Raw genomic sequence first — 24,137 nt, 5'->3', positions numbered from 1 at the left:
CCCACCAGGTAAGAGGGATGAAAAGGTCTGGGTACCCCAGCAGTCAAAATTGCCGCTGTCGATGTTTTAAACACGGGTTCTTTTCACCTCTGTGACAGCAGAGGAAGCGTAGGGACCGGATTTAGTCCAATAGTATAAGTAATGAAGGCTCTTAGGCCAGGCAAACTCTATGCCCTCAGGATAATCTGGGTGGGACATTTCACATGTCTGAATTTAATAATTTCACTTTCCAAACCGGGCACGTCTGCCCATTCACGAGGGTCATGGACCCCGAACCTACCTCGCGGGGTATCCTGCTCTAGGGAGGCAGCCCCGCCACGCACGGACGGAGGTGCTCAGCACATTCCTGAAAGTGATGCTCTCTCTGTACCGCGGTCATTGTGCGTGTCTGTCAGGAGCTTGGAGGCACGCCCTCTCGCAGTCGTAGGACCTCTGCGCACTCCAGCACCCTTCGGGTCGAGTGCGACCACTCAAAGCACTGCGAGCACTCGAAGACTCAGCCGCGGAGGAGCAACAGAGCGCTCCCTCTGCCACAGCAGCAAAGACGAGGTCTGCGATGCCGATATGTAATGGAGAGATAATGGCACATTTTGAGCTAGCAACATCACACAGCACACACAGGATTACACAGTAGGTGCGGCGAGTTGGCAAAACAAGTGCAAAACAACCCAAACAATAAAAGTCAGGGGTGTCAGCCCCACACTTATCTGCACAAGGCTACAGCAGCGAAGAAAGAGGAAGTCTGTCAAGGGAAATTACTGTTTTGGCACCTGGAGGTCTCTGATTGGATGGAATAACCGGTTATAGAACTTTGCTGTTGTTTGGACTCACGCAAATGTAGTCCAAGTGTTAAAGTTCCTGTTTTAAACATGGCTGCGGTAGAAAATAAAGAAGAAAGAATCCTCGCCTCCATGCCCTGACATAGAATAACTTCTCTGTGTGTATATGGCTTGGGGTTTACCACTGTCATGATGGTAAACAATTAGTATAGCTTCTGTGACTCCCATTTTGTGTCTCACAATCTTGAAAAGATTGACTGCATTTTAAAGGCATGTTTTATAGTGTAGCATTTAAATGGTTAACAAGCACTGGCAGTGCCAGTACGTCTGGCTTATGAATGACAATGCCTTTTGTGTCATTGATGGTTTTAGGCTCTCAATAAGTCATCCTATATGCACTCTGTCACTCTTTGCACTCATGCATCCATTCATCCACCCACTGCCACCTCCTTGTATTCACCCTCTGACACAAAACCACACATAAACTCAACAGCATTTGCAAAATAAAAGAATACAATTAGAGAAATAAAAATATGCGGCTTTCTAGAGACACAGCGGGAATGTACTTGCACTAACATAGCAGTGCACTGTCTTTCTTGCTTTGGTATCATACATACCACCAGCATTGTTTTAAAGTTGCACCATGGCCACCATGTTTAGAACCGTGTTGGCCATCTAAACATTATCAAACAATGATACACTATTAGTAGAGTACAAATCTTCTACCCCCAGGGCTTTTCAGAGAGGTAACGAACACCAAAATCGTTTCTACCAGGGTGATCTGTGAGATTTCATGTAATAAATGTACGTATTACACAGACAATCCACCTTTAATGAACTTTTGGTATTCGTACATATGTGTTACATAGTAAATAAATCAGGCCAACTACCTGTGTTGTAACTTTTCATAGTAAACAGATAAGACAAATGGCATTTGAAATACCTTTTCCTGATGACCCAATCAGGCCTATGGCTGGTATCTCTCTTTTGTCACCATAGCTAACTCAGGCCTGCTGTATTGAGCTTAAGCTTTCTTGCAAGGCAACCATCAGGCATACAGTAATAAGTTTTCAAAACTATAGTTGGCGGTGCAAAAAACTTTTTCTCCTTAAAGGACCTAACAAGGGTCCTCGCAGTGCAAATCTTCCGTCTCCATGGTTTATCAGAGTATGTAACCAACTTCTAACCAACATCTTAACCATTGCCTACTCTATCTGATAAGAACTTCTAGCCAGAGATTCCTTTCTTTTCCTTGCGTGGGTCCCAGACCTCTGTATCCAGTCTGCCGGGGCACTCGCTCCGGCCACCCCTCCAGGTGAGCGTCTCCGTCTGCACGGGTCGCCGACTCCTCTCTGCTCCTCACCTTCGCAGGTTGCCGCAGCCCGCGGATGCCGCCATCTTGAAATCTCTTGCTCCAGGGGGAATGAGGTTGGAGCCGGTTTGGCAGGTTTCTTCTGTGGTTTGGCGACGCTGGTCCGCTCAGTATTTACAGTATGCTTTCCTGGGGTTTCCCACTTCTCTTTTATGGCCGGATGGGGCTCAGGGATCAGAATTATAAACAGGATCAGTGCCGGGCCGTCGGAGCCTCCGGGCGAGGCGTCTACTCCACCATCGGGCTGGCCACCCCCAGGGCTATTCTTATACCCCATGGGTAGTCTTGCATATCACCGCTGGGAACCGAGGGCACTGAAAGCGAACAAGTCCAGGCTCTCAGGACCTGGGTTATTACTGAAAAATACATTAGAAATATCTAGCGAAGTTTTAAACATTTTACCTACGATATTATTGATTAAATCTGTCCTATGTGTGTTTTGCACTGCAAAAGTACATGTATGACTATTCAAATGCCTATAATCCAAACCTATGCGCTAAGAACTATCAGGTTTTAAAACCGGAAGGAGAGGATTATTCATCGTAGAGACACAACGTTCAATTACACCCTGTTATTCCAATTGAGTAAGAATCTCTTTTATGGACGCTTTAGCATCACGTTTGATTGGATATTGAGGCTGTGGCTGAAGAGTAGAACATATGGCAACAACATGTAAAGGAGAATCCTTATCCCAGCTAGTCTGTTTGCGGTGTAAGGCAGGGGCCAAAGCACAAGCACATTCAGAAGCATAAGCATGCTTAGTCTCATCAGGAACAAATTGCGAAAAGGAAGGTATAATCACATTCTTACTTCGAGGACACACGAGGACAATTGGGAGAGGCCAGTCGACACCTGGGAGCAAAATATCATACGAAGAAGTCAAGTTGTCCCAACAAATAGCATTAATGGTGTGTTTAATGTCACCTTCAATTTGAATGTCTATATGGTAAAGTCTATCAGGTGGAGCTACGCAGGTGTCCGCGGTTTCAAGAGTTCAAAGGTGTCAGTTGCTTTCGCCTCCAAAAACTGGTGGAGTTTCTAGCGCACCACAGTTACTTCTGCCGTTCTGTCAAGGAGAGTCACCGCCAAACTCCTGTCCAGGAGGAGGGCTCTTACCATCTGATGTTAAAGCGGCAACTTTCTTGTTCAGGAATGGGGGTCTATATGGAGGTGGTTCCTCCCTCTTAAGTTTCACGTCAAAAGAGCGCTGCTGGCCCTGCTTGTATTTGTGCAGACTCGCCTTGTCAGCGATCCTACTGCCCTCCTCTGTCATATTGTTAATCAGACGAATCCTGAAAGGAATGAGGAGAACGAGGTTCAGGAACCTGAAACATCTCAGGAGTTTTAATTTTAGAACGATCACGTAAATCATTTCATCATCTCCAAATCTAGGGCAGGTCCTGCCCCATGTTCGTTCTGTACCTGTTTGAGAACGCTCAGAAGAACGCTTATCGAGGGAGTGCAATAGCAAAGTGTATACACTGAGGCAAACACTGTCCACCAGGTGTTGCAGTTGGCAAAGGGGGGAATCAGACCACTAGGCATGCAAATAGTAAGGATCCTATGTTTCTTTGCAGGACCTGTAAGAGTAAAAAACGCCTTAAGCTGATCAATTTTATGAGCAATTCAAAAGGGAAATTCCTCACGATTCTGAGAATGTTTGCCCATAACTGAATTAATAATAACGGGGCTAATGACAAGATACCCACCGCAAGCAGCCTGCACAGGAAGCTCAGCCCCAGGCGCAGCCGCAAGAAAAGCATGGGCAACAAATTGGATCAGACGTCTATAGAGGAGAACAACCTGAGCATACAACAAACGTACCTCCACCAAATTGGCATTGGGATAATTAGGGTACAGAGTGAAACTGGCCAAAACAGGCCCTGTCAGTACTCAAGTGGCCCATTGGAATAGTTCCAACAGGATGGGGTAGGGCGCCATTAAAGCAAATCTGGTGCTCCCAGGCAGTAAGAGGAACTTCAACAACTATATAGGGGTGATAAGCTGCTGGAACAGCGGCAGCAGTATATTGCTGAAAGGCATTATGATTTGCATTCACAGAGGAGAACGTAACCCAGGAGTAAAACAATTCAAAAACAACTGGAGACCCCGCATTGGGGACACCATGCTCCAACAAATGTTAAGTAACCTCTTTGCGGCAATGAACAAGAATCTTAACCTGTTGAGTCATTAAACAAAGGGATTCAAACAGCCGCACAAAAATGGGTCAAAAACTTTTTAAAATTCAAGCTTGAAAAACCTACAGCAATAGGTAGTCCCTGCAAACTAAGTAGGCAAATCCCTCCCACAACGGGCATCTCTGGATGGGGCTGTGAGAGTATTGTGGACAAGCCCAAGCACAACTCAGGGATCCCGTGTATAAGTACCTGAACAGGGATCCCGTGCATAAGTACCAGACCAAACATTGGCAGGGCCATGTTGCAGGAGTTCTGCAGAGTCATGGAACTATGCTTGGGACCATAGAACCGTATTAGACAGGGACAGAGTCATCATACAATCTTAGTACCCATACACCTGGGACCGAATAGCTATAGTGTCTCACTTGCCCTCCTACTAACTCACAGAGGAACAAGTGATTAGACACCCCAGAACACAACACTCCGACCCTCTCAGGAATCGCGATTGCACAACACAACCTTTCCCTCTCACACTTGTAGTAGTCCACAATAAGATCTGACAGAAACAAGAGAAAAGTTTAAAATGTTTATTTTGACTGTTGTGCTTTAGTATGCAGTATACGTGCTACAATAAGTAAGAAAATGCCTAACACAAATAATGTCAGCTTAGTAAGTAGTCTGTAATTCACAAAAGGAGCTGTCATTAAATAAGACAGGGTAGCCTAACCCCCTCCCCTTATTCAGGAACAAAGTGATTAAGTATCAGGAGATCTCTGTGCATGCTTAGGTATGGGGTTAGCAGTAGACGCCGTACCTAAGCATCCACAGATGAAAGTTCTACATCTCAGGTGCTGTCACGTTCTCTTGTCTGGAACGATCCCTCTCCAGGGGCCTCATGTAGGTAAATAAATTTTACCGGTTCTTAAATACCGAGCCGTACCGAATCGGTAAATTAGAATCGGTAAGTTATATGTAGGTAAAATTCGGTAAAAGTTACCGATTCGGTACCATTCGGTAATCACGAATCGGAATTCACTGAATCGGAAAATACCGAGGTGGTATTTACCGAATCGGAAAATACCGAGGTGGTAGTTACCGAATCGGAAAATACCGAATCGGTATGTACGGATTCGGTAAATAAAATCACATGACTTGACGAAACAGCTAATCCTGTGCAACGACAGCCCACCCAACCAGGAAGTGGCCACACCCAGGCAGGTGTACATAATTAGCCGACCCTGGAGAGGCTTTGAGTGCAGAGGAGAGGCAGGGAGCCGTTGCCTGTGCGAGCGGGAAAACGAACAGCATGTCCAGCCAGAGAACACAGAGAGACGGAGGGGAAAGGAGGAGGAAGCTGACATTTAGCCCCAAGGAACTCCAGGTGCTGGTGGAGGAGGTGGTGAAGCAGCACCAGAAGCTGTTTGGAAGGCAATCCCTGCAAGTGCCTGAGGCTGAAAAGCGCAACATATGGCTGGCCATCCAGGCGCAGGTCAATGCTGTGGGAGTGACCCACAGGGACATTGAGGTCCTCAAAAAGCGCTGGTATGACCTGAGGATTGTAACCAAGAGGAAGATGGGCGACATCCAGAAGGAGGCCAGCCAGACCGGAGGTGGAACCAACAGGGCACCTGCCCTCACCGAACTGGAGGAGCTGGTGGCGGCCACAATCGAGCAAGAGAGCGTCGTGGGTCTTGGGGACGCCGACAGCTCTGCCAGAGCCGCAACACACCAAGGTAAGACGAAAGCACAGCAATGTAGCCCCCCCTACCCCTATCCCACATCCCCCATTGTGAAACGAGAATCACACTGCAGTCCACACGTGTCAGTGCAGACAGGCAATGCATTCCGGGAGATGTAGTCAGGGTAACACTAACCATGACGTAAATGTTACAGGGCAACAAGGCATGTCACGCACTCGAGGCACAAGGAGACAGAGGACATATTGGAATGTGAAATGATTTATTGTGACGCTTGCAATGCAGCCCTTCGGGGACACTGAGCCAATGTTGTATTTCTGTCCACAGATGTGACATCATGCAGGACAGGGCATGCTGCAGGAGAGACGGCACACCGGCCACAAATATCACCTCTAGCCAGCACAAGTTCAGACCAGGGAGCAGGCCCACTGGCAGCCGCACCACCAACACAGCCAGCCTCGCCGCACCCAGAGCCAGCATCACCTCACCGAGAGCCAGCATCACCTCAACCAGAGCCAGCATCGCCACTCATGTTCGAATCACCGGCCACATCTCCGCTTGCAGGTGTGAGAATGAGGAGGCGTCCAGCAGCCAGGCTACGAGCCTTAGACACCTCGTCAGACGACAGCATGGGCCCAGAAGACCGCACCAGGCCCCAGGAAGGGAGCCATGCCACTGTGCCCCACACCTCACAGGCAGCACAGACGGGAGCAAGAGGGCGCCGCAGGTCGCGTGTCCAGAGTCCACCAGCACCCATTGACGGCCATGGTGTCTTCTTGGGTCTCGAGGGCCAAATGTTGAAACAACAGCGCCTGCAATCAAAGGCAGTCATGTCAGTCCAGAGGCACATGCGGGTGATGAAAACAACATTAGTCAACATGGACAATAACATTAGCGGCATGGCTGCGGGCATTCGGGACATGTCTCAGTCAATCCAGCAGTTGTGCAGCAAATTAGATGCTGACATCGAAGCACGGCGCCGGGAACGCCAGAGAAGGGACACTACCAGCAGGGCACTCAACCGTCTGGCAACTGCGACTTCTCTACTGTGCCGGCGCTCTGTGACGATGCAGGAGGGCCTAACACAGTGCTGCAGCGACCTGTCTCGGGGGATGGTGCAGGTGACAAGTGCACTAGGGGTGCTATTGACTAGTCAGGCGTCGACAACTGCTGCAGGGGATGCTGCGGAGAGCATCGACACCAGCAGCAGGAGCAGCATCACACCCCCCGTCCCAGAAGCACGCAGGAGCAGCAGGCGGCTTGGGGTTGGCTCTAGTGAGGATGCACAGGCCGTGCAATCCACCACTGCAGCGCGTATGCGCAAACATTGATGTAGCCCTGCTTAGCCACTTCCCATTGGGTGACGTAACCCTGGACTTACTCCTTGTATAGATGGGATATTGCCAGATTGGCTTGTTCATGTGTTCATGGCGTGGTGCCACATTAAAACTACGTCATGACTTCTCACAACTCGCTGTGTCCCCTCACTTACTCAGAAATAGTTGCATGTGATCTCTGCCCGTCTCTCTCTCCCATCGATTGCAGTTGGCACTCTAGCTGCGTTGCCCTCTGGCTGGCCTGACTCATCCTCGTTGTCCTCAAAATATGTTAGTTCCACATCTGTACCTTTTTTCGTGGCAAGGTTGTGCAGCATTGCACAAGTGGCAATGATCTTGCAGCAGGTGATGGGTTTGTACTGGCGTGCGCCTCCGCTCTTGTGCAGGCAGCGGAACCTGCTCTTCAGTAGTCCAAACGTGCGCTCCACCACATTGCGTGTTGTTTTGTGTGCCACGTTGTATCGTCTCTCACTCTGGGTTGCTGGGTGTAGGTAGGGAGTGAGGATGAATGACCGGCATGCATATGCACTGTCGCCTAGATGAGTAAAAGGGAACCATCAGTAACATGCCTCTATACACTATGATTTGCAGGTTTCAAGGGGCGTCACTGTTACTTACCTAGCAGGTATCCCTCTCCGAATTCTCCGGCACTCAGTCGTGTGTAGATCCCACTATTCTGGAAGATGTAAGAGTCGTGGGTGCTCCCAGGATACTTTGCAACAATATCTGTGATGATGTTCCCTGCATCACAGATCACCTGCACATTGATGGAGTGGGTGGACTTCCTGTTCCTGTAGATGTGCTCTGTGTCAGCTGGTGGACAGATTGGGATGTGTGTACCATCAATACAGCCGATGACATGGGGGAACTGTGCCATGTGATAAAAGTCTGTTTTTGTTTTCTGCAGTGCAGCCTGTGTGTTTGGGAAGCTTATGTAGTGGTGCATTCTCTGCATCATGGCATCCAGGAACTTCCTGAAGAAACGTGACAGGCAACTCTGGGTTACCCCACCCACCGCAGCTATCACCACCTGATAACTGCCGGATGCCAGCAGATGTAGGCTGCAGAGCACCTGCACATGTGGGGGTATGGCGTGCGCCCTTCTTATTGGCTGGTCCAGGAGTGGGTGAAGGTCCCTGATTAAGTCCATGATGGTTTCGGGGTGTAGCCTGTACCTCTCATGTATCTCTGCATCAGTCAGCTGGAATAGTGTGATGCGCTGTCTGTAGATGCGTTCCTCCCGTCGCCAAACCCTCAGTCCTGCTGCCTGTAGACGTAGGCGCCTTGCAATGACGTACATAGCGGCCATGTTGTCCACGCTGTTGCATTTTGGGATTGCTTATCTGCACTGTTGATGGTTACCACCTGCTTTCAATCCGTGTTAATTACCGACTCTTATTTACCGATTTTCTTGGATTTCTTAATTACCGAGTGCTCCTACATGTCATTTTAATTTTTACCACTTCATATTTACCACTTCATATTTACCGATTCGTTAATTCTGTATTCGGTAAATCTGATTCGGTATTTTGGAATTCGGTAAATATGAATCGGTATTTACCGCCTCATATTTACCGAAAAGTGGTTTTTGGACTCCTACATCTCACTTGTCTGAATATCGGTCGGTAACGGCATGTTTACCGAAAATCGGCCGTTACCGACCGGTATTTGGCTACCTACATGAGGCCCCAAGTGTCTTATTACCTATTCCGTGCATAGCTATATGACAAAATTATGTGTTCCTAAACAACAGCTGCGTTTGTGTGTTTTGCCTGACCTAAACAAAATAACAAGGGGCATTGTTGTTTGAGCTTGTCTACGGTCCCAGGAAAGAACAGAATGCAAAAACAGCATGTTCTGTGTGTAAGTACAGTGTGGCACAAAGCAAAATACGTTTGTATAGTAACATGCTTAAAGTAGAGGACAGTCCGCAGCGTGCTCATGCCAGTATAGGGATAACAACAATGGGTCTGCATGGGACATATTACACTTTCTATATGCTTTCCTACACTAGGCCACCTCATGTGATGATTTATGGGCTTTTTGAGGGTGCACATGAACGCTTTATAAGTACTTGACCACTCTTTATTGGACCAGCCCTTCTAATTCCCTGGGTAGAATTTGGGGGGGCCTACTAACTACTACCTTAATTACCTCAGTTAGGGTGGAAAAAGCCTCTATCATGTCACTAGGGTCCGCCTCATCATCTAAACAGATATTAAACAAGGTGCGATTTTGCACTACCAGTTTTGACATGAAGGGCGCAATATTCACAGACTCCCATTTGATCCTGAAGCCCTTCTTTCGGTGGACCAAGATGTCTGTCACACATCAATCCGGGCGATAAGTGGCCTGCCATTTGGGACTATTAATTGATAGGCTTTGCAGCAAATGATGGCTAATCATGCTTGTTTGCGTAAGATCACCAGCAGAAGTGTCTAAATTGGCCGATAGTAGGATGACATTTATGAGGGAGCCCTCTCCCTTGCCTACATACGTGTTGGAAAAAGGAACATTGTTTTTACTGGATTTGTTGAAGCCATCTTTAATAGGTGATACCAAATGCTTGAAGCTTTAGACCCTGTTAAGTTGACATGAGAACCAGCATATAGACGCTTGTACTTTTCTACACCATTTAGAAAAAAATTGCTGCTGTAACACATGGCTTGCCTAAAAAACATGTGAGAACAAGAGCAGGATTCTAGCTTAGCCGCAAGATTTCAGCATATCACATTTAGCAATATTTCTCGTATGTGCTATGATATTGCAATCATCTCAGTGTAAAAGTACCAAGGCTAATACAAATGCATTACAGTGGAAAGTCCCAAACTGTCACGAACTTCAGACACGTGGTCAGCAACAGTATAGTTTGGATCATACTTGGTATAGCATAGTCTAGGCCCTTGCTGATTGGACAGGTACACTTTGCCTAACTTGTGTTACGTGTATTATGACAATGCTTCCTATGTGGTTTGTGATAATAAAAGCTGTCCAAGGGCATCGCCCCTATGGACACTCAGTGACTATGCTGGCTGTCTCCGTGCTCCACGTATGTGTATTATCTATTGGTCTCCAATAAATTCTGATCTCTGCTGTGCTGACAGAGAGTTGTATCTGTGGTATTATTTCTATATTTCTATTTCAGCTCCCACATTTGGTGGAGAATGCGGGTCCAGGATCAATGACCTTACTAGCCACCAGGCTGCTGGACCATAGCTTCTTTAGGAGCTCGGAGGCTTGAGGTTTGATGACTCTTGAATTTTGTCTTCCCTCTCTCCCTCCCTGGCTGAGGGACTCTGCCTGCCTGCCATGGGTTGGTTTGTGTCATATTTCTGGCTCCTGCTTTCTCTCTCTCAGCACATTTGTATGGACATTGTTTGACAAATTGACAAAGCTCTTCTTCTCCTCTTTCTCCCTCTACTTTGCGCTTCTCATGACAGTGTGTTTGTGTCCCGGAGATATATTTATGTCTCTTGCCTTCAAGATTACATGGCTATCATAGCAGCCATTATGGTCACTTTCTTCTGCATCCTCTTTGTGGCTTTAATAATTTATATCTCGGTCTGTCACCTTTCTGTTGAAGACTGTACCTCTGTTTAAGGTTAGCACTTAATATGTGGTGCTGACAGTGCCTTGTTTCCTTGCACTGTTCACGGTATTTGACCTCTGACACTGTTGCCGACCTCTACCGAATTTCTCTAATGTGCATTTTTGCTCTCCATTTCAGTGTCTGGTTCTACTACTCATCCTGCCAGGCCAGTGATGGCGGCCATCTGCACTTTCCCTGCACGCAGTGAATCCCTGGTGTTAGGCAGCACTTGGCTGATGGTGTACCACGGAGGGCGAACTTCTGCAGTCCCTTGTTTTCCCTGAAGAGAGTCCCCGGCCTACTTCCCAGTGACTGGAGCTGAGGTCGGTAGGCATTGCTAGAATCAGCACCCATCGATGAGTTTTGTTGGGGGGATCTCCATCCTCCGGGTTGGGTTGTAGCAGGTAGCTCCTCGTTTTAGAGTTGCAGCAGTTTTTGCTACCCAGAGGGTAGTAGAGGGTAGCCCATCGTTTAGAGTTGTGGCAGAGTTTTTGCTCCCCAGGCACAGGTGGTAGCAGTTTAGGCTCCCCTGAGGTTGCACACAGTTGCTGTGTGGACACAAATTTGTGATAATTGTACCTCCTTTAGTTACAACTGGTTTTCGCCGATTTATAAGTTTCCATAAACTCGGGTTTGGGTGCAGCTAACTCACCTCAGCGCCGCTGGTCACTGGTACCCAGCAGGGCGCTGCCTTCTCCTGGACACCAGATGTGGTCTCCAGCTGTGCCTAGGGGTCCACCTAGGCAAAACAGGGAGGAGGTATCAGTTGTGTTATTGTCTACCATTTTGGGCTTTATTGCCTACTTTTGCTGTATTATTGTGATGTCTCGCTCCTATATTGTGGTCAAATACTGTTAGGGTTGCACCTCTATATTGTTGCAGGGTGTTCTCTGTGATTGTCAGGCTATCATTGACTTGGGTATTGTAGACGTTACGTGACTGATATTAATACGCTGCTACCTCCCTGACAACTAACTGAACGTCCCTTTAATAATTATTGCAGCTCTTATAAAATGTCTTTTAATATAATAGCCCATCCACAATGGACCGGCTAGCTGACCTATTAATATTTGTCCTATACTGTATGTTACCTCCCATTTGCGTGCTATTTCTTATGACCTTTGAAGTGCCAATTATATTGTTCCTATTTTCCCTATTATTATTGTGGGATTAGCATGGTCGCACCGCACCAATTCACAACATACCCACATCTCATAATAAAAAACTTTCTTGTCATCTTCTTTTTCTGTCCATGGAGCGCCAGTATGCTACCAGCACCCAGGACGTTTTCTTTCCCTTCCCATTTGTAGATGCTTTGGTGAACTAGTACTGATCGAATTGTCTTTTGACTGATGAACAGCTTCCTCTGCTGCTGCAAAAGCTGGAGACTGGCTGAAAGCACATGATAACATTCATTCACCCATTGTGTTGTCTGTTTGCATTATAGCGCGACGCCCCACCCTCCCTGTGTCTGGTATATTTGAATTGTCGTCGAAAAGCAACAAGGGTTAGTACTTGCACTTCACACCACGACCTCCACACAATTGGCAATCCCCTGAGTAACAAGCATTGGCATAGTCAATAGGTCTCGCCTTTGGGACCTTATAAGTGTATTGCCATGCAACAGTTGATGTTGTTGCACCAAGGATCTTGTACTGCATAACTAAATACTTATAAGGTTCCAAAGGCGAGACCTATTGGCTATGCCAATGCATATTGTTTCTAGATACGCCATGCTATTATTGTTACACTGCAGAGGAGCCTCGCCCTTAAACTTATGTAAGTTTAGCTAATTCCCTCTATTTTTACTGCTTAAAGTTAACAGCCTTCCATAGGCGTTGGAGGCAGAGGTGCGGGGGTGCTGCAACACCCCCAACAATGCATTGGTGTTCAGAAGATGAATGCTTAACAGACCTGCCTTTACATTTGCTTTCTTTATCTTGTCGCCTTTTGCTTTGTGTTAAAAAAGGAGGTCAAATATCAGGCTATCAAATTGCTGCTTATTCGTTTTATGTGAAGATTGGTGTTTACTTTTCACCCTCTGACTACAAAGAGAGGATTTTGTAAATAGTTCTGTATGCGGCTATCTTGCTGGAGTGCAGGGAGTGTGACATGAAAGGCAGTGGGATGTTTTGTTTCTAACGCCACAACCATTAAAAACATGTAAATGGACTGTATAAATATTTGACAATATATCTGCAGTTAGAAAATCCAAATGAAGCATTGTTTTGTAATTCTGAAGTGTGATGGGACTTTTCTATTATAGGATTAAAACAAATCGAGGCACTTTAGTTAAGTGATGTACAAGCAAGAATTATTCACTGAAACCCGATTTCCACACATTACAGTTTATCATTAAAACTGTAGATAGACTTGGTAAACTGTATGTCTGCAAATGTAGTGGCCATTGCAGTGAACACGTGCTCTCTGTAAATGACAGTGCACTACCAGAATATATTTGTGACCCTGTGCTCCAAAGTGCACCCCAGCTACTTACCACATCCTTATTACTCACCTGCTTAATGGGTGTGGCACATTTGCTACCCTTGTTCTTTGTGTGATGCTTGGATTTTCCCAATCCCTAGGACTCTGGCGATGTAACGTTGATGGCAGCACCCCCATTCTGAACACTGCTCCTGCACCAGGTCAGCCTTCTCTCTCCCAAGGCATTACCTTCTTAAATGCGAACATACAGTTTGCCAGAGCAGAGGGCAGTGCGTATGCCAGGCAATACACATTGCACAAATACATTTTTCAGATAGCAGATACCTGACATTGTAACAACAAAAACTAAAAAACTCGGCCTCCTCATACCAAACACTAGCCAGTCTCAACACTTGTACAACCGAGATTGTACACAAAAGCCACCTTTTAACCGCACCCTTGCCTACTGACTGCGCCCTACTGAAACAATCGGAAACACACTCCAGTCTGTGACGCGTCTCAAGACCATGGCTGAAAATATCAGAACTCTGATAGCGCTTCGAGGCTATTGTATTGGAAGTAACACACTACACAGACACTGTAGCAAAAAGGGGTGGCCGGGAGTTCCTAGATTGTTGAGAGCTCTCAGTGCAGCCCTGAAGCCACACACTGGATTATTCCAGAAGGGTGACGCCACAACCCCAGGAGAACGAAGTCTGTCTTTTTAGGACTGGGAAGCCGCGGAAGTTATGTCTGCCTTGTGTGGTGCGGAAGTGCTGTGAATAGAAACTCTTCTGTCTGACGGGATGCTGAACAGTCCTGTGAGGGTTTTTTTCCTCACCTCATGTGGGGCTATACAGACCTCTGAGAAAGGGCCCTTACCTTGGGAGAAACTGGAAATAGTTTGCGGACAATATTTTGCCTCTCTTGAAAAATAAAAAAACATATTGCCGGCCCCATTCAAATAAAACAAGCACGAGTGAGAATAGAGAGAGAATTGCTCATTATCAAGCCATGCTGCAACACGAAAAGGGATTGTCTGCCTTGCTACCTTCTGTCTGTGATCTAGGACTGCATCTTCCTTATGTCAATGCTCCCACAGCACAACCAACTAGCCAAATAAAAGAAAGTGCATCGCAATTCTAAACAAGCGGTCTTCACTGTCTTCACTTTTCAAGCACTCGCATTCGTGCTTGTGGCGGCATCCACCTTGCGGGAGCGAGCAGCGGCCATATGTTTGTATTTAACGTGGCCGCGCCGCTGCTCGCTCCCGCAAGGTGGATGCCGCCACAAGCACAAGTGCAGTGCTTGAAAAGTGAAGACCGATGGCTAAAGGCCCTCCTAGAGCAGCGCATGGCGCTGCCTAGGCGAGACCTAAAAACTATTTAAATAGCAGCTACGCCAAAAGACTCCCCAGCATATTATGTGGCCCTGCACCAAGGACTAGATTCTATTCTTTTTATACATAAATGGCATGACCCGACAGCAAAGAGACTAGGCCTGGTCGTTAAATTCCGATACGCTCGCGGAATTTGCGGAATTTGGGTAATTTCGCGTTCCGCTGATAACGCGGAATTGCCCAAAATTCAGCGTTACGTGGCTTCGTGGAATTTTTAGCTTGTTTGCATTCTAAAAATGCGTGTTCGCAAGCTATTTCTCCCCGCGCACGCGAACAGCAAAAAAGTATCGCGAAAAAAATTCTGCGTGTTCGCGTAATTTCTGCGTGTTCGCAGAGATTTTTTACCGTTTCGCGGAGGGTTGCGTAGCGCGACTACGCAAATTCCGCCCACCCCTAAAAGAGACCTGACTTAAATTTCCGTGTCACAGAACTTACAACGTGAATACATTGTCGTATTTGAGGCACATGTTAAAGTTGAAAGGAAAAAAAATAAGGCCTGGCTGAGTGGGAATCGTTTTATCAGTGGGATTTGGTTCTGCGCGATATGCGCGCGACGAGTAATTTGAAAAGTAAAGTACAAAGAGAATTGTTAGACATTAAGTATAAGTTGTTGAATGAGATGGCGAAAAAACAAATAAGTGAAAATTGGAGAAAGACGCAACTAGATGGAGTGGGAGTTTTCCCATGCATTCCAGTTGTAAAAGAAAAAGAAGAGAAAAAGGAGAGGGAGGGTGAAGGGGACTCATTCCTCGAAAATCTGTTAATGGGGAGCTTGCACCGACCTCCTCCCACCACAAAAACAGATAAAACAGACTACAATGTCTCACTCTCTGCTCCCACTCAACAACACTCTGAGCTATCTGAGACACAGCAAGCAGCTTGCATAACTCTCATTTTCAAGCTGCTTTAAGAAGCATTTATGAAAATAGACTTGGACGCAGTTGAAGACATCGCTTTCCTAAACTTATGAGGAAGGAAGCTGTCCACGCAGCTTCGGAATACAGCGAGAAGAAAAAAGTTTGTTAGCCACATGCGAAAAAAGACAAATAATTGTACCACGTTTAATAGACAATACATGGAAGCAGCTATTTGATGATACATCATTGGATGGCACATTTTCCACCACACAGTGGCGGAATTTAGTATGGGGCATCAGTACGTATGTACACCAGACAGTGCATGACATCACCACACTAGAACAGGCTATAGACGGAGCACAGACCGCTCCAACACAGGCCAGGCGACAAAGTCTTCCTATCACACATAGTGCCACCCTGTCCCCACGCACATCACCAGTACTGGGCAGGAAAATAATGCTGAAAGCAGACACTACTAAATGCCAGAATTTCTTACACCAGATGGTGGAAGAGACACTATCAGTAGACACATTTACAACACAACAGTGTAGGCAATATCTGGATAAAGTGTTGTCACTGGCCAGAGCGGAAATGATGGATAAAGGACCACAAGCGCATAACGCATATATAGAACTAGCCAAGAAACAATGCCAAGGGTACACAAGTGATCTTCCATCCCTGCCCACACTGTACGCCTGGGATATATCAAAATGTTGTTTTACAGACTCGGATCTACAAACATGGGACGAGCCCAGACTAAAAGAGGCACTGAAATATGTCATAGAGAAACTACAGCAATGATAGCAACTAATACAAACATTTGAAGTGCTAGAAATGGCACAGACCCTTACACCTTGCACTGGGGACACAGCGCCTACAACGCCAGCACCAATGTTAATTATACCCCTGCGAGAAGTGCCCCCTCCACCAGTTAGTGAAGACAACGAATTAGCATATGTCTATGGCCTGTGGTCCAGACAAGACATTATGTGCTTCACTAAAGATTTCCCAAAATTAAGGGAAGAACCAAGGAAGTGGTACACTGAGGTAGACCGAATGGCAGCCCGGGGGGGACTGTTATGGAAGGATTTTGATATACTGTTCAATATGACTGTGCCCAAAGACCTGTGGGAAGACTGCAGAAGCCAAGTAGAATGACCACAAAGGGAGCCAGACAGGGGAAAGGGAGGACTTCCAGGAGACATAGTAGACCAAAAATACTTGGAAGGTGTGAAATACTTGAAAGGAACAGTCCAGGAAGACAGAGAAGATTGGAACAAGGTAACACATACCAAGCAGGAAAAAGAGGAGAGTGTTAACTCATATTTTGACCCCCTTCTGCAGGTCTATCAGCAGAACAGCAGGCCAATAAAATCCAATGAGAGATGCTATGCCAGCATTTGTAAAGACATTTGTCAAAGGGCTATGGCCAACCATTAAAGCACACCTACAAACACCATTTGTTTGCTGACATCAGGAACCACTTGAAAAGGTATTGGCAGCAGCCAGATACTGCTCCGACTACCAGCACAATACACACACAATAGAGGTAGACAAAATAAAGAAGGAGAAGGTAAGGCTGATGGTAGCCCAAGAGAGGTTTCATACAAACCGTAAGGAAGAGCAAGGGGTAGGGGAAGAGGAAGCAGTACAGGCAGACAACAAAACAGTAGGTCTGTTTCCCTGCCACCACCAGGAACAGCATGCTTCTATTTTAAAGGCCCCAACCACTGGAAGGCCGACTGCCCAATACTAAAAAATAAAAATCAGGACAATAGGCCAAGACACAATGGAGGACAGGGCCAACAACAATACCAACATAACACCCAGCGCTCAGACTACAGAAATAATGATCAGCAAGGTAATGCAGCAAATGACATGCATCCACCTCCACCCCCGTATCAGGAAAGAAGGAACATGGATGAGCGGATGGGGAGGGACGAGTGGGTGCAAGAGGGCTGTCCTTTCCCACCACCGTCTCAAGGCACATTCTAGGAATGCCTGAGAGTGGAAGACAGCCTAATAGCTCCAGCAATAGCAGTGGACCAATCTGGCCCATATGTGGAGGGAACAGTTTTGGGCAAAAACTGTACCATTCTTAGTAGACACAGGAGCTCAAAGATCAATGCTAAAGGCATCTGAGATTCCCGAGGCGCCACTTTCGGGAGCACAAGTAATGGCAGTCGGAATGACAGGACAACCAATAGATGAATATCTCACACAGCCACTAAAACTAGGAGTAGGCACCATAGCTGGCAACCATCAGTTCATCCTTAGCAGATTCTGCCCCGTGAACTTACTGGGCAGGGATCTGCTTTGCAAATTACAATGCACCATACACTGTTCACCAGAAAGCAGGACAACCGGTTTGATGCTGCAGGCCTTTATGACATGCACCGACCCCGTCATACCTCCAGAGTTGCGCGATTGCGTGCCATCTCAGGTCTGGGCTCAGAGTGCCAATGATGTAGGACAATTGTTAAACTACCCACCAGTGCAGATCAAGTTACAGCCAGGAGCCCCTCTCCCAAGAGCGCCACAGTACAAGATTTCAAAAGAAGGGGAGGAAGGCATAGCACCAGTCATGCAAGACCTTCTGAAGCAGGTAATTATAAAGGAGATACTCTCTAGCCAATGCAACACACCGATACTTCCTGTTAAGAAGGCCTCTAGGGCCCGGATGGGGCCCCTCTATATCATTTCATACAAGACCTAAGAGAATTGAACAAAATAGTGGTATCTTCCTTCCCAGTGGTCCCAAACCCAGCAACAATATTGTCCAATATCCCAGTAACAGCCAAACACTTCACAGTGCTGGATCTTAGCCCCGCCTTCTTTACAATCCCCTTGCCCCCTGACAGCCAGTGCATTTTCAGTTTCTCCTTTAGATCAAAGAGCTTCTGTTGGTTCCGACTCCCACAAGGGTATACAGAGTCCCCCTCCATCTTTACGAATGCGTTAAAGACAGTTTTGTATTCCCTAATAGTAATGGAAGGTTCTACCCTTATTCAGTACTTAGAGGATTTACTACTGGCCTCACCTTCATGGGACGCCTGTGCAAAGGACACTGTTACCGTCCTGCGCCACCTAGCACTGAAAGGTTACAAGGTCTCCACCAAGAAATTACAGTTCTGCCTCACTGCTGTGAAGTATTTAGGCCATGAACTGTCCGAAGGAACAAGAAAATTACTGCCTGACAGGATATCCACCATCACCCATGTTCCCCAACCACGCACACTAAAAGAGGTTCGGGCCTTCTTGGGGGTGGCGGGATATTGTCGGCACTGGATCCTAAATTTCTCCCTGATTGCCAAGCCTTTGCAGACCTTAACATACAAAGACATTCCAGACATTGTCCCATGATCATGGGACTGTGACAAGGAGTTCAACAAGTTAAAATGTGAAGTAAGTGCGGTACCAGTGTTAGGCCTCCCAGATTACAGCAAGGACTTCCATCTCTTCTGCCATGAGAAGGGAGGGTGCTCATTGGGGGTGTTAACCCAAAAGCACAGATTCTCTTACCACCCAGAGGCATACTATTCTGCTACACTAGACCCAGTAGCATCAGCTCTCTTGCCTTGCCTCCGAGCAGTGGCGGCAGCAGCACTGGCGGTAGAACAGATAGAAAATACAGTGTTGGAACACACCATGGTTTTGCATGTTCCCCATGCAGCAGACACACTTCTCACATCCACTAAGACTCATCTAACGAATGCACGCCTCACCAGGTATGAGCTGACACTATTAGCACCACACATTGTCATCAAAAGGTGCACCACCTCAAACCCACCCTGCCCTTTGCCAAAAGAGCATGACCTAGATGATTTGAAGTCAGATGATGCATTCCATGACTGTGCACTGGCTATAGACAGGCATACAAAGGTGAGACCAGACCTGAAAGACACACCCCTCCCAGACGCCCAAGGGGATTTGTTTGTAGATTGGTCATGTCTCAGGGACGACAAAGGGTCACTGCAGGCCTCCTATGCAGTGGGCACAGCCAACAAGTTGCTGAACGGGGAAAGGCTGCCAGCAGCCAAAAGTGCACAGGCAGCTGAGCTCGTGGCACTGACAAGGGCATGCACATTGGCTAAAGGAAAAAGAGCAAATAAATACACTGACAGCCAATATGCCTTCAGAGTGGTCTATGACTTTGGCCAACTGTGGTCAATGAGGGGATTCCTCACATCAGCAGGCCAACAAATTCAACACGCACAATTGATCAGTGACCTTCTCCAAGCACTGTTACTGCCATCAACGGTAGCTATAATGAAATGTGCAGCACACACCCCATCAAAAGATTATGTGTCAAAAGGCAACACCTTTATTGATGGGGGAGCAAAGAGAATAGCGCTTATAGGCTGCCAGCCAGCAATGGTACAAAAGATTACCCAGAACAAGGACATTCATGCTAACAATTATTTGCTACATTTTGACCCTATACACATTCAGGAAACGGTTGAGGAACATGAAAAGTAGTAATGTGTAAACGGACGGTGTGTGCAAACAAAGGAGGGGTTGTGGACAGGACCGAATGGAAAAATATGCATACCTTCATCAATGCTCCCTTCTATGGCACACATCTTTCATGGTCCCTCACATGTGGGCCGAGACGGCATGATCAGATTGTTTTCACCATGTTGGTACAACTGCAAGTTCCATCAAATAGCAGAGAGACTTTGTAAGCAATGTACTATTTTTGCACAATATAACACTGGGAAGGGTACACTAACTGCACCTGGCCACTTTCCACGGCCCCACGGACCCATTGAAAGCCTTCAATTAGATTTTATCGACATGCCCCCACCCAGAAATACAGACATGTATTGGTAATATTGTGCATGTTTAGCAAATAGACTGAGGCCTATCCAACAAAGAACTGTGATGTACACACTGTTGCTAAATGCCTTCTGAAAGAACTTATACGTGTTTTGGAATTCCATCACTTCTAAGCTCAGACAATAGACACAACTCCCATGTGATAGGGGGGAAAATATAAGGGCTTGGGGTGATACAAAAACTACACTGTGTCTATCACCCACCAGCAGCTGGTGCTGTGGAGAGAAAGAATGGGGTGTTGAAAAACAAAAGTGGCAACATTAGTGCATCAACTGAACTTTCATTGGTGGACCCAGTGCCTCTAGCCCTGTTAGCAATGAGAAGCATGCCAGACAGGGTGACAAAGCTAAGCCCTCACTATATTCTGTTTGGCCGCACCATGAACATTGCAGGACATATGTCCACTGCTCCACTATCAATAGCAGACGATTTGCTTCTGTGCTATTGTAAGAAATTAACAGAGACATTACGTTACCTTCATCGCCAGGTTCTGCAGGCTCTTCCAGAAGCAGCAACTCTGCCGTCACATGACCTGCAGCCTGGTGATTGGATCTGGGTCAAGGCTCACACCAGAGAACACTGCCTCCAGCCAAGGTGGAAAGGCCCCTTACAAGTCCTGCTGATAACAGCCGTCGAGTGTGAGGGGCTGACATCCTGGATCCACAGCTCCCACACCAAGAAAACAACAGGGCCTGATCAAGGAAAGCAAGTTTCACCAACACCACCAGTGGCATCTGAGGCTCCCGTCGGGTACAACATTCGCTCCACCAGACAATCAACGACAGACAAGCGTTAAAGAAGAGGCAGATCCCTGCAAGTTGCATGCCAGGCTTCCAACGGAAAGTACACCTTCAAAGAAACAACTCCCTTTTGCTCCGGATCTCAGCTTTCCAAGGACACCTGTTTTCTTCAATGTACCAGTGCCGTCATGTGCTGGTAAATCTCTGATGGTACACAATAAAAGGCACCAACGATTTCCTTTAAAGGTGTTGCTGGCACCTGCACCATTACATCAATAGGGGTGCAGGACCTTCTAGGTAGAGTGTTGCTAGAGCCTGCACTAATACATCAATAGGGGTGCAGGACCTGCTAGGTAGAAACAAGTAATAGAAAAGTTTGGCACAGAGACTACCAAATATTTAACTTTCCAATGAACATTGCCAGGGCTACTCCCAAGACATCAGCAGGCTCATCGGATTACAAATGCCAGTAATAAGATCAGGAAGGCTCAGATCTCTAGAAGTGGCAGAAGGAGAGTCAGAGCTAGTGATTCATGTAGAACTACTGATCCCCGGGTTGGAAATACATGGAGTACTGCAATTGACTGTGCCAAACCCTCTGCTATTGTGTGGTTTAAGGCACCTGATTTTGCAAGATCTTTCATCCCCCACCCTCGGATATCAGCCACCAGCACAAAACATTGCGGCAACATGCCTTGACATTTTAGAGTGTGTGATTTCGCAATAGAGGACATTGGATCTGGCCTTATAAGGGATGTCAACTGAACAGTGAAATACACGCAAGACTTTAGGAAAAGGTAGCATAGGTTCGAGTGGAAGAAGAATAAAATTAGAGACCATTCCCAAGAAGAAGAGAACAGAGTTAGGGAAGTATTCTTTGACATATAGAACACCTACATAATATCCAGAACAATGCCAAGCATAAGAAAAGAGGAAAGAAAGTGGCCAGGGGTGCTACTGGCAATATTATCACCAGTTCCAGGAATAATAGTGACTGCACTGATAATAATATATGCCAAAGATCTTGAAATATCGTTCCTTAATGGCCAGGTGGGGGATGGGAGTGACTCAAATGTAACTTACGGAGAGAGAAAAATGACCATGACTGAGCAAGACATTTTGGGGGAGGTTGACATTAAAGGAGAAGGAGAACAGGAACAATGGGATGAGTACCAGGGAACTCAATATGTTAAAATTATGAAAATGTATGTACACATTATGAACATATCAGGATGTTATGTTTGCACACACTTACAAACAGACACTAAACAGAGCATGAGTTACAATGTGATACCCTTTTCAAAATATGTAGGATGTGTACTAATGTGAGACATGCCTTTCAGGCAGCATAACATGTCCGTAGCTGTTGCACTTCCTAGGAAGGGCGAGGCAGTTACAGGGCAGGCAACAGCAAGGCCTAAGACACAGAGAATGCCATGCATAAACATGCAACCAACACAAAGGGATCAGGCAATGCTCAACAAATTTGACAAGATTTCTAGGAAGGAGGAGTGGAAATACAAGGCTGGTTGGGACAAAGGGGCTGAGATAAAAATACCAAGATATAGGATAAGACAACAGCTTACCGCACCATCCTGCATATACAATGATAAATGGACGGCCCCTAAAAGACCAGCTGTGCAGATGCGCCTACCTAAACCACCTTGCACACTATTACAACTACTCAAAGGAAGGGAAGAATGGAAGAAATGCAGCTTCGGGTGTACCATTGCAGAATAAACAAACGGTGAGCAAGGATTGAGGGAATGTGAGAAAAGGAATGATGAAGCACTAGGACTTTCAGAAGGAGAATATTCAGTAATACCATCAATTTTCATTGATGAAAGTAACTGCACACACATAACAAAACTATCACAGATTAGGAAGAGTGATCAGCGGCCCTCACCTGGACTAGTGGGTTACAAGTGACTGTTGTATGTCTGTGGTCAATAGGCATACTTCTATTTGCCCCGGGAGGGTATGGTAGTTGCTACCTCCCCTCCATCCTGCCCCGAATTACCCATTTCACTGACCTAGTTCAGGTTGAGCGCCAAGGATACCGGCCAGGAAGAGCTAGGAGGACAGCAGAATGGCAGGATAACGTGATGACAGGACTAGGGGCTATAGTGCCTGGTGCAGGAATAAGATACACTTCAATAAGGATACACCAGCTAGCAAGGATGATTGAGGATTTAGCAGATTCAACAGCAGCAGCCCTAGGAAACATCAGTGAAGAACGGACTGCCATGAGGGCCGTAGTGATACAGAACAGTGTTGCATTAGACTTCATACTGGCCAAGGAGGGTGGAGTATGCCACATCATCCACCAGGTGTGCTGTTCATATATACCTTAAAACAGCCACAATATAGACAATGCCATACATAAAATAAACTAATTTAAAGACAAGGCACACAACATACACACAGGAAGCATGTGGGAAAAATGAATGCTATGGCTGGGAAACTGGGGATCATGGATATCGGAGTTGATCATTATAATTATAACAGCATTGATCACCATGTGCATAATGATCCAGGTTTGTCCCGCATGCTGCGCAGCTTTCGCTTCCAGCTTTGCACACTGTATGCCACTACACAAAAGGCATGGACGTCACAATTATGACTCTGTTCCAAGTGAGGAAGGACAGGAGATGGTGTACAGAAAGGATGTGAAGTAATGATTTGGTATCAGATGGGGCAATGTTGAAGCCATCTTTCATATGTGATACCAAATGCTTGAAGCTTTAGGCCCTGTTAAGTTGACATGAGAACCCGCATATAGACGCTTGTACTTTTCTACACCATTCAGATAAAAATTGCTGCTGTAACACATGGCTTGCCTAAAAAACATGTGAGAACAAGAGCAGGATTCTAGCTTAGCCGCAAGATTGCAGCATATCGCATTTAGCAATATTTCTCGTACGTGGTATGATATTGCAATCATCTCAGTGGAAAAGTACCAAGGC

This window comes from Triturus cristatus, chromosome 3_2 (assembly GCF_964204655.1).
Source record: "Triturus cristatus chromosome 3_2, aTriCri1.1, whole genome shotgun sequence".
Lineage (NCBI taxonomy): Eukaryota > Metazoa > Chordata > Amphibia > Caudata > Salamandridae > Triturus > Triturus cristatus.
Note: the sequence above shows the minus strand (reverse complement) of the source record.